The sequence below is a fragment of the Camelus bactrianus genome, chromosome 22, assembly GCF_048773025.1.
Source record: "Camelus bactrianus isolate YW-2024 breed Bactrian camel chromosome 22, ASM4877302v1, whole genome shotgun sequence".
NCBI classification, from domain to species: Eukaryota; Metazoa; Chordata; class Mammalia; order Artiodactyla; family Camelidae; genus Camelus; species Camelus bactrianus.
This window is the reverse complement of record NC_133560.1, coordinates 20975437-20988726: the sequence shown is the minus strand read 5'-3', so window position 1 is coordinate 20988726 and position 13290 is coordinate 20975437.

The following is a 13290-nucleotide window of genomic DNA, read 5'->3' as shown; positions in this document are numbered from 1 at the left end:
GCAAACCAAATTCAACAATAAATTTAAAAGATCATACACCATGATTAAGTGGGATTTATCCCAGGGATTCAAGGATGGTTCAACATCCACTAATCAAGCAATGTGATATACCACCTTACCAAATTGAACAATAAAAATCATATTATCATCTCCATAGATGCAGGAAAAGCTTTTGAAAAAATTCAACATCAATTTATGATTTAAAAAAAACACTCTCCACTAAGTGGGTTTAGAGGGAACATACCTCAACATAATAAAAGCCTTATATGATAAACCCACAGCTAACATCATATTCCATGGTGAAAAGCAGAAAGCATTTCCTCTAAGATCAGGAACACAAGGATACCAACCCTTGCCACTTTTACTCAACATAATACTGGAAGTCCTAGCCACAGCAATCACACAAGAGAAAGAAATAAAAGGAATCCAATTTGGAAAGGAAGAAGTAAAAACTGTCACTGTTTGCTGATGACATGATACTTTACATAGGAAATTCTAAATACGCCACCAAAAAATTTCTAGAGCACGTCAATGAATTTGGTAACATTGTAGGATACAAAATTGATATACAGAAATATGTTGCATTTCTATGCACTAATAACAAATTATCTGAAAGAGAAATTAAGAAAACAACCACATTTACCATTACATCAAACAGAATAAAATTCCTAGTAATAAATTTAACTAAGGTGCTAAAATATCTGTACTTGGGAAACTATAAGACACTGATGAAAGACACTGAAGACGACAGTAATAGATGGAAAGATACACCATGTTCATGGAATAAAAGATACTATATTGTTAAAATGACCACACTGCCAAGGCAATCTACAGATTCAGTATAATCCCTATCAAAATGCCAACGGCATTTTTCACAGAACTAAAACAAATACTTCTAAAATTTGCATAAAAACACACAAATCTTCAAATAGCCAAAGCAACCTTGAGAAAGAAGGAGAGAGCTGGAGGTATCCATGCTCCCTGACTTCAGACTGCACTATGAAGCTACAGTAATCAAAACAGTAAAGTACTGGCACAAAAACAGACACATAGGTCAGCTGAGGAGAATAAAGGGCCCAGAAATAAACCCACACATTTATGGTCAATTAATCCAAAAAGGAGGCAAGAATATACAATGGGGGAAATGCAGTCTCTTCAATAAGTGGTGCTGGGAAAACTGGACAGCTACATGTGAAAGTATGAAATTAGAACATTTTCTCGTGCAAAAGTAAATTAAATCAATTAATCAACATACATTAAAGATATAAATGTAAGAGCAGAACCCATAAAATTCCTAGAAGAAAACATAGGCAGAACACTCTTTGACACAAATCATAGCAATTTTTAAAATCTGGCTCCTAAGGCAAAGGGAACAAAAGCAAAAATAAGCAAATGGAGCATAACTGAAGCTTTTGCACAACAAAGGAAAACACTGACAAAACAAAAAGACAACCTACTACATGGGGAGAAATATTTTCAAATGATATGACTGATAAGGGGTTAGCATCCAAAATATATAAACAGCTTATAAAACTCAATATTAAAAAAAAATCAAAAAATGGGCAGAAGACCTGAATAGACATTTTTCCAAAGAAGACATAAGATGGCCCCAAAAGGCACACAAAAAGATGCACAACATAGCTAATCATCAGAGAAACGCAAATCAAAACCACAAGGTATCATCACGTATTTGTCAGAACGGCTATCATCAAAAAGACCACAAATAACAAAAGCTAGTGAGGATGTGGGGAAAAGGGAACCCTTGTACACTGTTGGTAGGAGTGTAAATTGGTGCAGCCACTATGTAAAACAATGTGGAGGTTTCTCAAAAAACTGAAAACAGAATTACCGTTTGATCCAGGAATTCCACTCCTGGATATATATCCTAAGAAAACATAAGCACTAATTCAAAAAGATACATGCACCACGATGGTCATAACAGCATTATTTACAATAGCAAAGATCTGGATGCAACCTAAGTGTCCATCAACAGATGAATGGATAAAGAAGATGTGTGTGTACACACACACACACACACACACACACACACACACTGGAATATTACTCAGCCATAAAAAAGAATAAAATTTTGCCATTTGCAACAACATGGATAGTCTTGGAAGGTGTTATGTTCAGTGAAATAAGTCAGAAAGAAAAAGGCAAATACTATATGTTATTACTTAAGTGTGGAAACTAAAAAATTAAATGAATGAATATAACAAAACAGCAACAGACTCACAGTTATAGAGAACAAACTATTGGTTACCAGTGGGGAGATGGAATGGGGAGGAGCAAGATAGGGGTAGCGGATTAAGAGGTATAAACTAGTTTGTATAAAATAAATAAGCTGCAAGGACATATTGTACAGCACAGGGAATATAGTCAATATTTTGTAACAACTTTAAATGGAGTATAATCTACAAAAATTTTGAATCACCATGTTGTACACTTAAAAATCAGTATAATATTGTAAATCAACTATACCTCAAAAATGCAATTGATTTTTGAGTGTGATTTGTGTCCCACAAAGTTGTATCCTGCAACTTTGCTGAATTGATTTATTTATTCTAATGGATTTTTATGGAATTTTCAAGGTTTTCTACATATGAGATCATGTCATCTGCCAAAGAGTTAATCTTATTTCTTCCTTTCCAATTTGAATGCCTATAATTTCTTCTTCATGCCTTATTGCTTTGGCTAGGTCTTCCAATACTATGTCAAGATAAGTGGCAAAAGCAGACATCCTTGTCTTATCCCTGATCTTAGAGGAGAAGCTTTAAGTCTGACTATTGAGTATGATGTGAGCTATGGGTTTTTCATATATGGCCTTCATTATATCAAGGTAGTTTTCTTCTATTCTTGGTTTGGTGAGTGTTTTTTAACAAAAGTGTGTTAAATTTTGTCAAATGCTATTTTTCTGCATCAACTGAGATAATACTATTTTTTCCCTTCAGTTTGTTAATGTGGTATATTACATTGATATTTTCATGTTGAACTTTCCTTGTATTCCAGGAATAAATCCTGCTTGATCATGATGTTTAATACTTGTAATGTGTTGCTTAAATCAGTTTGCTGGTATTCTGTTGAGAATTTTTTGCATCAATGTTTGTAAGAGATATTGGTCCGTAGTATTCATTTTTCTATTATGTCTTTGATTGGCTTTGGTATCAGGGTATAGCAATTTGGTGGGGGGTGATGCTTTTTGTGTTCAATCTAAGAAATCTTTGCCTAACCTAAAATCACTAAGGCATTTGCATTTGTTTCCTTCTAGGAGCTATATTGTTTTAAGAGTTAAACTTTTTGTATGAAAAGTGTTCTTTTTATTTCTAATCCCAAGTGAACTACCTTGACATCTTTATCAAAAATCAAGTGGCCAGTACATATGTGGGTTTATTTCCAGACTATTTTGGCCCACTGGTCTGTTTCTCCATCCCAGGGTGTTGCATCTTCAGCATTACTGACATTTAGGGCTGGATCATTCTTTGTGACAAAGACTGTCCTGAGCATTGTACTGGATATTTAGCAGCATCCCTGGCCTTGACTCAGTAGATGCCATGAACACACCCTTCACCCTAGTCTTGACAGCCAGAAATGTCTCCAGACATTGCCCAATATCCCTGAGGGCAAAAATGTTCCTGGATGAGAACCTTTGGTGTATGCTCTATCAGTACCACCCTGTCTTGATTACCACAGCTTTATAGTAAGACCTCCCAACATCAGCAGAGTTCAGGAACTCTGAACCTTTGAATGACGCTGCTCAACCCATGTCCAAGGAAATGGGTCAGTGTGTATGGGGAACACATCGTGGTTCAGAAAAACCATTGAGATTAAAAAAAAAAAATCCAGGTATCCATCTTGAGAACCTAGAATCTAGGATATAATACTTTCAGGAGACAGAAAACTAGGCAGATTTTCTACAGATGATTGTATGGTCTGGTCTCAACTCTTTTTCTTTTCTTATTGCATTGACCAGCACTTCTGCATCAGTATTAAATATAAGCCATGATTGTGAGCAGTGATGTCTCATTCTGGAATATGTTACCTCTTCTATTTCACTATCCAACACAATGCAGATGGTTCCTTTCTAATTCCAATCTTTGATCAGATTAATTCCTTCCTATTTCCCTTTTACTAAGAACTTTTTAAAAGATTGGAAGTAGTTGCTGAATGTTATCTGATGTTTTTTCTCATGGTGAGATGATCATTTGGTATTTTTCTTCTTTCGTCTCTTCATTGAGTAAATGAGGCTTTCTGAGGCTGAATTTTTCTTGCCTCCTTGGAATTAAAACTCTGCATGCCCCTGGTATGTTGTCCTTTAAAGTGCAGCTGAATTCAATTTGCTAATATTTTATTTAGCATTTTTGCATGCACCCGGGCTCCTGACCCCTTCCTGGCATCTCCATAGCCTGCAGCTGAGCTGATTCCCACAGTGTACAGGGGAGGGTCTGCTCAGAACATCTGCATGAGTTCAACCGGGTGACTTCCAGCCAGCAGCTCCCCAGATGCCCTCCAAGAACTGCTCCTCCTCCCAATGACGCTGATGCCCACCCTGGCACTCTAGGAAGCGTTCTCACCTTCTGCTCCTCCTCACCCTCTACACACCACACCCATCCTATTGACTTATTCTCCTAAATGGGGGAAGGGGTGGGCCATACAGCTCCCTGCCCCCACTACCCACACACACCCCAGGACCCAAGGCATGTCTCAGTCTCTCTTGCTGATCTTGGCATCTGCAGCTGAGGCCAAGACAGAGGCCCCAGATTCTTGTTTGTTCTGGTGCAGTGGGAGAGTTGTCAAGAAGCCAGACTGGGAAGAAGACAGGACCTGGGACAGGAAGCAGGTAAGTTTCCACTGGCATGGCCCCACCTATCTCTTCCCCAAGTCTACTACTTCTGTTAGCTTCAGGCTCAGCTGGCTCCAGGTTTACCTAAGGCACAGCAGGGCAAGAATGGAGGATCTACCCTTAACCCTGTCCTTTCCAAGGCCAGGTCTCAGACTGAGACTGGGATCTGGGATGCCCGTAAAGCAGTAGCTCCTCAGGAGGCAGCTCACCTGAAACCATACTGTCCACCAGTATAGAAACCTGATGAAATTGCTGTGCAGTCTGCTGCCCCTCTCTGGGTCACCCACATCGCTTTCTCCAAATCCTGATCTGACAATGAATCACTCAAAGAACAGGTCAAACTCACAGTAGCCCCAGCAATGCAGAGCCCCCACATCATAAAAAAAAAGAAAAAGAAAAAAGAAAATCTAGAGAGGGAAAGATTTTCTTTCCCTTTTTAAAAAACTGAATACTGGATCACTTTATTGACATTACTCTGAAATTTACTTTTTATCTTCAAGAGTAAATCACAGAAATGTTTCACAAGCAGTAATGATAAATTTTATTCATCTTTTGATTTTTTTTAAAATTGGCTTCTTTGGTCACCTTTTAACACACAATATTAAGTTTAAAGAGCCAGATTGTTCTGGAAGACTTGTTATGACAATCTGCAACCCCTCACAGCGCTCATGTTTGATGAAATCAAGAAAACAGCACAATCAGGGGAGAAATATGACCCTCTCTCTCACCCACTCCCAGCACCCATTGGCCCCCAGATTCCTTTCATTCAGATTCTGAATCAGCCCCTCTGACTCCCTTCCCAGCACTCCTGACCCCACCACACTCGAGGGATCTAGGATCCATCTCCCACCCTAGCTAACACACCCTCCATAGCTCCCTATTGCCTTGGAACAAAATCCATCTGGCAACATAAAGCCAATCCTGACTCTTTGCTCTTTCTCCTCCTTCCCATCCTCATCCCCACCCTTAGGGGGATGATGAGAACTCTGGGTGTAGAGTCAGGTAGAGTAGGGTTCAAATTCTGACTTTTCTGTTTACTAGCTAAAGTGACTGGGTGGCTCAGTCTCTTGAAGCTTCAGTTTTCCAGTCCATAAAAATGGGTGCATGTTCCAAAGGCAGTGTAAAAGCACTGCCCTTGACAGAAGGCATTGCCAGGCTGGCCACAGGGTCTGAGAGAACCCCAGCCTAGGGTTGCTGGTGGAGGCCCATGTTTGATGTAGGGAAGGAGGCACCAGATTAGCTCCTATCTGGGCAAAGTGAAAACACACTTGAGGTGCGCAAGGACAGCAGAGAGCCCACAGACTGCATCTACTGGGGAGAAGGGTCAACCCCAGAAAGCAAACAGTGACTTTGCGTCTCTAAGGGGGCTGGTCACATGTTAACGCCTGGTCCCCACCCCAGCCCATTTGGTTGCCGACATCCACACGAAGGTGCAGCGAGAGTGTTTGCTGAATTCAGTCGTTGTTCAAACATTTCTTTTCAAGACAAGACGCCTGCAGAGGCTCCTGCCCTTTAGCCGGGGTCAGAGCCCACAGCTGGGGTGGAGGAGGACAGAGGCACACAGCCCGGGCTGCACGTGGCTGGACCCATGGGCTTCTCTCCAGGCCTGTGTCTTGGGGCCAAGAGTCCTGCCGTGAACACAAACCTCCCAGAGCACAGGCATGGACTCAAAATCTCCAAGCCCTCCTCCTAGAAAGGAATGAAGTACCGATAGACACTACAACTTAGATGAACCTTTTTTTTTTTTTAATGGAGGTACTGGGAATTGAACCCAGGACCTCACACATGCTAAGCATATACTCTACCACTGAACTATACCCCCACCCCCTCCATGAACCTTTAAACATCATGTTCAGTGAAAGAAGCCAGTCACAAAAGACCACAGAGTGTATGATTCCATTCATATGAATCGTCCAGAACAGGCACATCCATAGAGACAGAAAGTAGATTGGTGGTTGCCAGGGGCTGCAGAAAAGGATACAGGGAGTGACTGCTAATGAGGACCAAGTTTCTTTCGGGGTGATAGAAAGGTTCTAGAATTAGATAGAGGTGGTGGTTGCACTACATTATGACTGTAACATCACTAAATTTTACATTTTAAATGGTAAATTTGATGTCATGTGCATTTCATCTCAAGAAATAAAGGTAAATAAAACAAATTGATTTAAAAAAGAATCACAGCCAGTATTGGAGAACAAATTAGGAGTTCCTCAAAAAATTTAACAGAATCAAAAAATTTTTTCAGTTATTAAAAATAAAGTGACCACCCCTTAAAAAAAGTAAAGTGAAAACCACCTCTTAAAAAATAAAGTGAAAAAGCAAGCAAGCAAGCAAGAAAGCAAGCAAGCAAGCAAGCAAACCCCACCCCTTAAAAAAATTTAACAGAATTATATGATCCAGCAACACATTTCTGGGTTCACGCCCCAAAGAATTGAAAGAAAATATCAAACAGATTTTTGCACATTCATGTTCAAAGCCGCATTATTCAAATAGTCAAAAGATGGAAGCAACCCAACTGTCCACTGACAGATGAATGGATGAAGAAAATGCAATATATATATACAGTGGAATATTATTCACCTTTAAGAAAGGAAGGAGATTCTGACATGATCAAATACCATATGATATCACCTATGTGTGGAATCTAAAAAAAAAAAAAAAGGAAATAAAGGAGATAAACAAGATGGATGAACTTTGAGTTCTTTATGCTAATTATAATAAGCCAATATCAAAAGGACAAATACTGTATGATTCCACTAATATGAGGTCCCTAGAGTATTCAGATTCATAAAGACAAAGTAAAATGGGGTTTGCCAGGGGATGTGGGGAGAAAATGGGGAGTCACTGTTTAATGGGGACAATTTTCAGTTTGAGATGATTAAAAGTATCTGTGGATCGAGGGTGGTGATGGTTTTGCACAACAATGTGAATATACTTAACGTGCCACTGAACTGAACATTGAAAACTAGTTAAAATGATTAATTTTATTTCATGTATATTTTACCCCAACTTAAGATTAAAAGAATCTAGAGTTTTTCAAGTATCAAATTCCTAGAATTTGGGAATTTTAGGGGCAGAAAACTTTCCCTCTGACCACAATCCAGGCTCTGACCATGGCAGACAGCACCAGTTGTCTGCAGCACCCTCTTCCAGTGGCCTGGCCAGAAATGCCAGGAGCTCTGAACAATGCTGGATGTGTCAGGTTATTGGCTCCTTGTAACAAGGGAGACACACACCATGGGAACCTGTGAGCATCTTAGCTAGAGTTTGAGAAGAGGCTTGTTTTTATACTTGGGTTCAAGAGGTGCAGTTTTGCTCTGGACTGGGCACAAAGAGGATGTGGGACAATTCTCTATTTGAGTATCTTGATTTTTATCTAGGAGACAGGAGGAGTGGCTCGAGGCTACATCTAGTATCTGTGAGAAGCGATGGTTGCTCCTGGTAGCCAAGGGGTGTGACTTTTGGCCATATTTTTGGTTTGTACAGTTTTCTTGTTTTGGTCTGTTCAAACATGATTATAAAGATGATAAATATTTTTCTTTTTTAAAACAATTTTTAAATGATTATAGATCACAAGATGTTGCAAAAATAGTAGAGGTTCCATGTACCTACCACCCAGCTACCTCCCATAGTAACATCTTAGGTAATTTTAGTACATTATCCAAACCAGGATTGATGTTGACACAGCACAATTAAGTAGACTTCACCGTGAAATTAACTAGACTTCACACGGTGGTATTCGATTTCAGGCCTCTTGCTTCTTTCTATCTTGTTGCTCACTGAGTGTCCTTGCTTGAAGTTCTGTGACATTGTTGAATAACCAAGCTGGTAGAACCAGATAAACTTCCAGCTGATAGCACTCAGATTGTGTTTTTTCCTCAATCCTTCCTTTTGGCTAAGAACACATGAAGTCAAGTTGTCAGGGCACTAATTTATGATATCTGGCATTTTACCACTGCCAGGATCTTGCTGATCAGGAGGTTGTCCAGAATACATTGTCAGATGGAGTTAACCTCTTCTGCTCTTTTGGTTGCCAGTTGTCTCATTTTGCCAATTACCAGTTGTTGGATCATCTGATGAGACAATTGGCTCCACACTAGAGTTTAAGACTCTGGCCTCTGGATCATCTACAGTGACTAACTGCACCATAGCAACTCCCAGAAAAAAACTATTAGTCCTTATAATAGGCCCTATATTAGCTATCTACTGCTGTGTAACAAATGACCCCAAAGCTTAGCAGTTGAACACTCATCTCATGGTTTCTGTGGGTCAGGAATCTGGGAGTGGCTTAGTAGCTTAGCTGGCACTGACCTTAAAAATAAAACAGCCAGTTATTTTGCCAGCAAAATGGGTTTATTTGGGAATAGCAGAGAACTGCAATTTGGGACAAGCACACTACAGCAAAAACATAGCCAAGTCTGGCAAACAAAGGGGAGGAATGTTACTTTTAGAGAAAAGGAGGAAGTTGCGAGGGGTGGCGTTGAAGGAAAGTCCATTGGAGGAAAGCAAAAGTTCAGGGCAAGGATGGCTTCTGATTGGCTGAGTTATGATGGTTCCCATTGGCTGGACCTATTGCTGGGCAAAAAGAAATCTTCGTTTCTCCTGCTGTGGTAGTAAAGTAGAGAAACTCTCCTGCTGGGAATGCAAGGTAGGTCTTTTCCTGTTGGGGTCTGTAATTGACATCAATTGGTAGCGTATGAGAGCTCCCCCTTTTGGCCTCCATTTTAAATTAAGTTTCCATTATTCAGGGTACTTGTGGCTTATAGTCTCTTTCAAGGCTGCAGCTGAGGTGTTAGCCAGGGCTAGAGTCAGCTCAAGACTCCACTGGGGTTGAAGGATCACTTGCATGCTCATTCACTCCTCATGGCTGCCTCATGACACAGCAGCTATCTTCCACCAGCCCTAGTGATCCAAGAGAACATCCAAGATGGAAGATAGAGTCTTTTTTTTTTTTTTTTTCTGGCTTAAACACATGGATGTATTTTTCTTATGTAACAAGAAGTCCAGAATCCAGAACTAGGAAGCTACAAGTGTCCCTTCACATGCTCCACAATACTATAGACTTTTTCTTTTTTGGCTCCACCATGTTTAGCATGTCCTCTATCCCCAGGCTTTTTGCCTTCTGGTCACAAAATGGGTGCTGTACATCCAGGTATCACATCCACATTCAAGACAAAAAGAATAGAGAAAGGGATGCCAGCTGCATCTCCCTTTTATGGGGATAGAAGCTTTCCTAGAAATCCCTACAGCATAATTCCATACACGGCCACCCTTAACTGCAAAGGAGGCTAGGCATTTGGGGAATAGGAACACATTAAGTTTCATAATCTTTGAAATCTAATCTTGAAAGTGACATCTCATCACTTGTGTTGCATGATATTCATTAAAAGCAAATCAGTAAGTCCAGCCTGCTCCAAAGGGAGGGGATTACACAAAGACATGAATACTGGGGGGTGGGGGATTGCTGGGAACCATCTTGAAAGCTTCCCCTCAGGGGCCCCAAAGCCAGGAGCCTAGATGACCAAATCCAGGCAAAGAAAATATGCCCTAAATTCAGCTGGGGATCAGTTTTAGAGATTCAAGGAGCTTTTTCTTTTTTCTTTCTTTCTTTCTTTTTTTTTTTTTTTTTTTTTTTCTGGTCACAGATTGTTCTGCTTGACTTGCAGTTTTATCTTGTGCAGCAGGAAGTGTTTACCAGACTCCCCTGGGCTGGATACAAGGAAATCAACACTGGCAAATGAATTTCAGCAGGTTTGTGGGACTTTCAGAGCAGAAGCTGGACCCCTTAAGAAGCAGTAACATAGAAAAGGAGAGCCTTGGATGGGAACACAAGTATTATTTACAACAGCAGGCATGAGCCAAACATGGCTCTCGTCAGGGGAGAGCTTTTCTGAGCAGGCTGGGTGTCTCTAAGGGGAAAAGACTGATTATTATAGGGAACATAACCCCAACATTTGTTTCCACTGTTGATGGGCTGGGTTTGCTGATAGGGTTGCAATGACCTCAGCAGAAGCCTCTGTTGACCTGAGATTAAGATCTAGTTTTCACAGAATTTGGGATTAAGTAGGTGAGAAAAGTGTACACAGCAGGAGGGGCCTACAGAAGGAAATCTACTGTGTTAATTTCCTGAGCCTGCCGCAACATAATTCCACAACTTTGGTAGCTTAAACCAATAGATATTTATTTGGACTTTCTCAGTTTGAAGTCAAGGTGTTTGTAGGTTGGATTCTTCTGGAGACTCCGAGACAGAAAACTGTTCATGCCTCTTACTTAGCTTCTTGTGGCTACCTGCAATCCTTGGAGTTCTTTGGCTTATAACTGCATCACACCAATCTCTGCCTCAGTCTTCACATGACCTTCTCCCTCTGTGCATCTGTGTCCAAGTTTTCTTTGTCTCTTAAGGACACTGTCATTTCATTAGGGCCCACCTTAATCAAATATGACCTCATTGTAACTTGATTATATCTGCAAAGAGCCTATTTCCAAATAAGGTTGCATTCCCAGGTACCAGGGGTTAGGATTTGAACAGCTAGTTTGGGGAGACGCAATTCAAGCCTCAACATCTACCTTCTAAATTGTTTAAACAAACAGCTATTACATTTTTGTCAGCAGGATCAAGTGGAGAATGAAGATGTACAATCCACTATTATCCAGAGGAGCAGCTCTGGTCTGTGAAACACTCACATTAGAGTTTTATTCTTGCTTAAATGGCAGAAGAAAACTGTAGGAGGTCTCTAGTGCAGGATAAAGATAAGGAAGGGCATATTGAGAAAAATTGTAGCCATTTAATGGAGGCTGTCAACATGCGATAACAGGCAATATGAGTAGGGTGAAAGCAAAGTGAAAAAGGACTGCAATCAGAAAATTAATCCTGTCTTCTTGGGCGGAAGCTGTCTGCAGTGGAAGTCTTCAGCTTGATCCGATGGTTATGGGGGTGGGGAGGGGGGATGGAGGTCAACCTTGAAAATAAAACAGCCACTTAGTTTACTAGCAAAATGAGTTTATGCGGGAATGGCAGAGGAATTGCAGTTCGGTACACGCGAGCTATGGCAAACCACAGGCAAGCCCAGAGAACTAAGAAGAGGAACGTTACTTTATAGAGAAAAATGTGAAGTTGGGAGAGGCTGCTTTGAGGGAAAGTCCATTGGAGGAAAGAGGAGAGTTCAAGGTGGTGACAGTTTCTCATGGGCTGAGTGGTGGTAGTTTCTCATTTGCTGGGCTACTGCTGGGCAAGGAAAAATCTTCCCCCTGCTGGGGTAGTAATCTTCCTGTCCATGTGTGTAAAGGTAAGCTGCAACAGAAGGTATGTGCATGAGAGCTCAGGGCTTCCCAACTCCATTTTAAAGGAGATTTCCCTTTAGTAATTTCCACAGGAACTTGGTCTACCTACTGCAGCTGTAGGTTTCTAGAGTTTTCCAAGAATCCTCAATTTAAGGTCTCCTGATAGAATCCAGTGGTCAGGATGACATAAGTGCTTTTAATTGGGAAACAGATCCTACCGTCAGCACCATAGAGTCTTACTTTTGTGCTAGTTATTCACAAAGCCTGATGAAACCCTTTCCATCCAGACTCAAGGGCAGATTTCCTCCAACGACTTCTTCAGAACACCATCTCTTGAGGTTTCAGATGATGCTGGGATCGCTTATGCGGGCGATGTGGAAAAGCAAGTTGCACGTGACAGCGGTACTGTGTGGGCCTCCTGTGAGTCTCCTGCAGTATTTAGCTACATTAGCCTGTGACAGAGTAGACTTCAAAATTTGGAATGAAAGCATCAAATACATGACAGCCTACTATTTACTCACAATAACTTGCGAGTTCCAGAAGGGTTTGATTTTTACTGTCGGAAAGGCTATCAGGAAGTTTAAACCATGGAAGATGGAAGGTTCCTGAGACCTTTGCTACTGTGATTGAGTCCAAACTCATTCCACTTGCCACAGGATATGCCAATAAATCAGGAGATGAGTTGTTGGGGGCAAGGAATAATGACTTTATTTGAAAAAACAGCAGACCAAGAAGGTGGGGGACTAATGTCCTAGAGAATCATCTTACCCATGTCAGAATTCAGGCTCCTTTTATACTAAAAAGGGCAGGGGATGTGGTTGGTTGCTGCAAACTTCTTGGTGTTTGAAATCCTTTGGTCTTGCAGCTGTCCACATAGGTCAAGTCATGATGTTCCCAGTAAACGTGCAACAAGACAAATGTTATTGTCTGTTCTGCAATTTTTTCTCTCTATATGAATGGAAAACTGTAATATCCTTAAAGATCAGAGCCTTGAGGAGGGCTTTTATATTTCAGGCTATAGGCCACATTCTTTTACAAAAGGTGCAGAACCAGCATGACTAAGCACAGGAAACAGAGCACAGGGTTAAAGCTAAAGGAACAGATCTAATATGGAGTCAGATTTGTTCCTCCCTACTACACTATGTTTTGTTTTAGAATTCCATTAG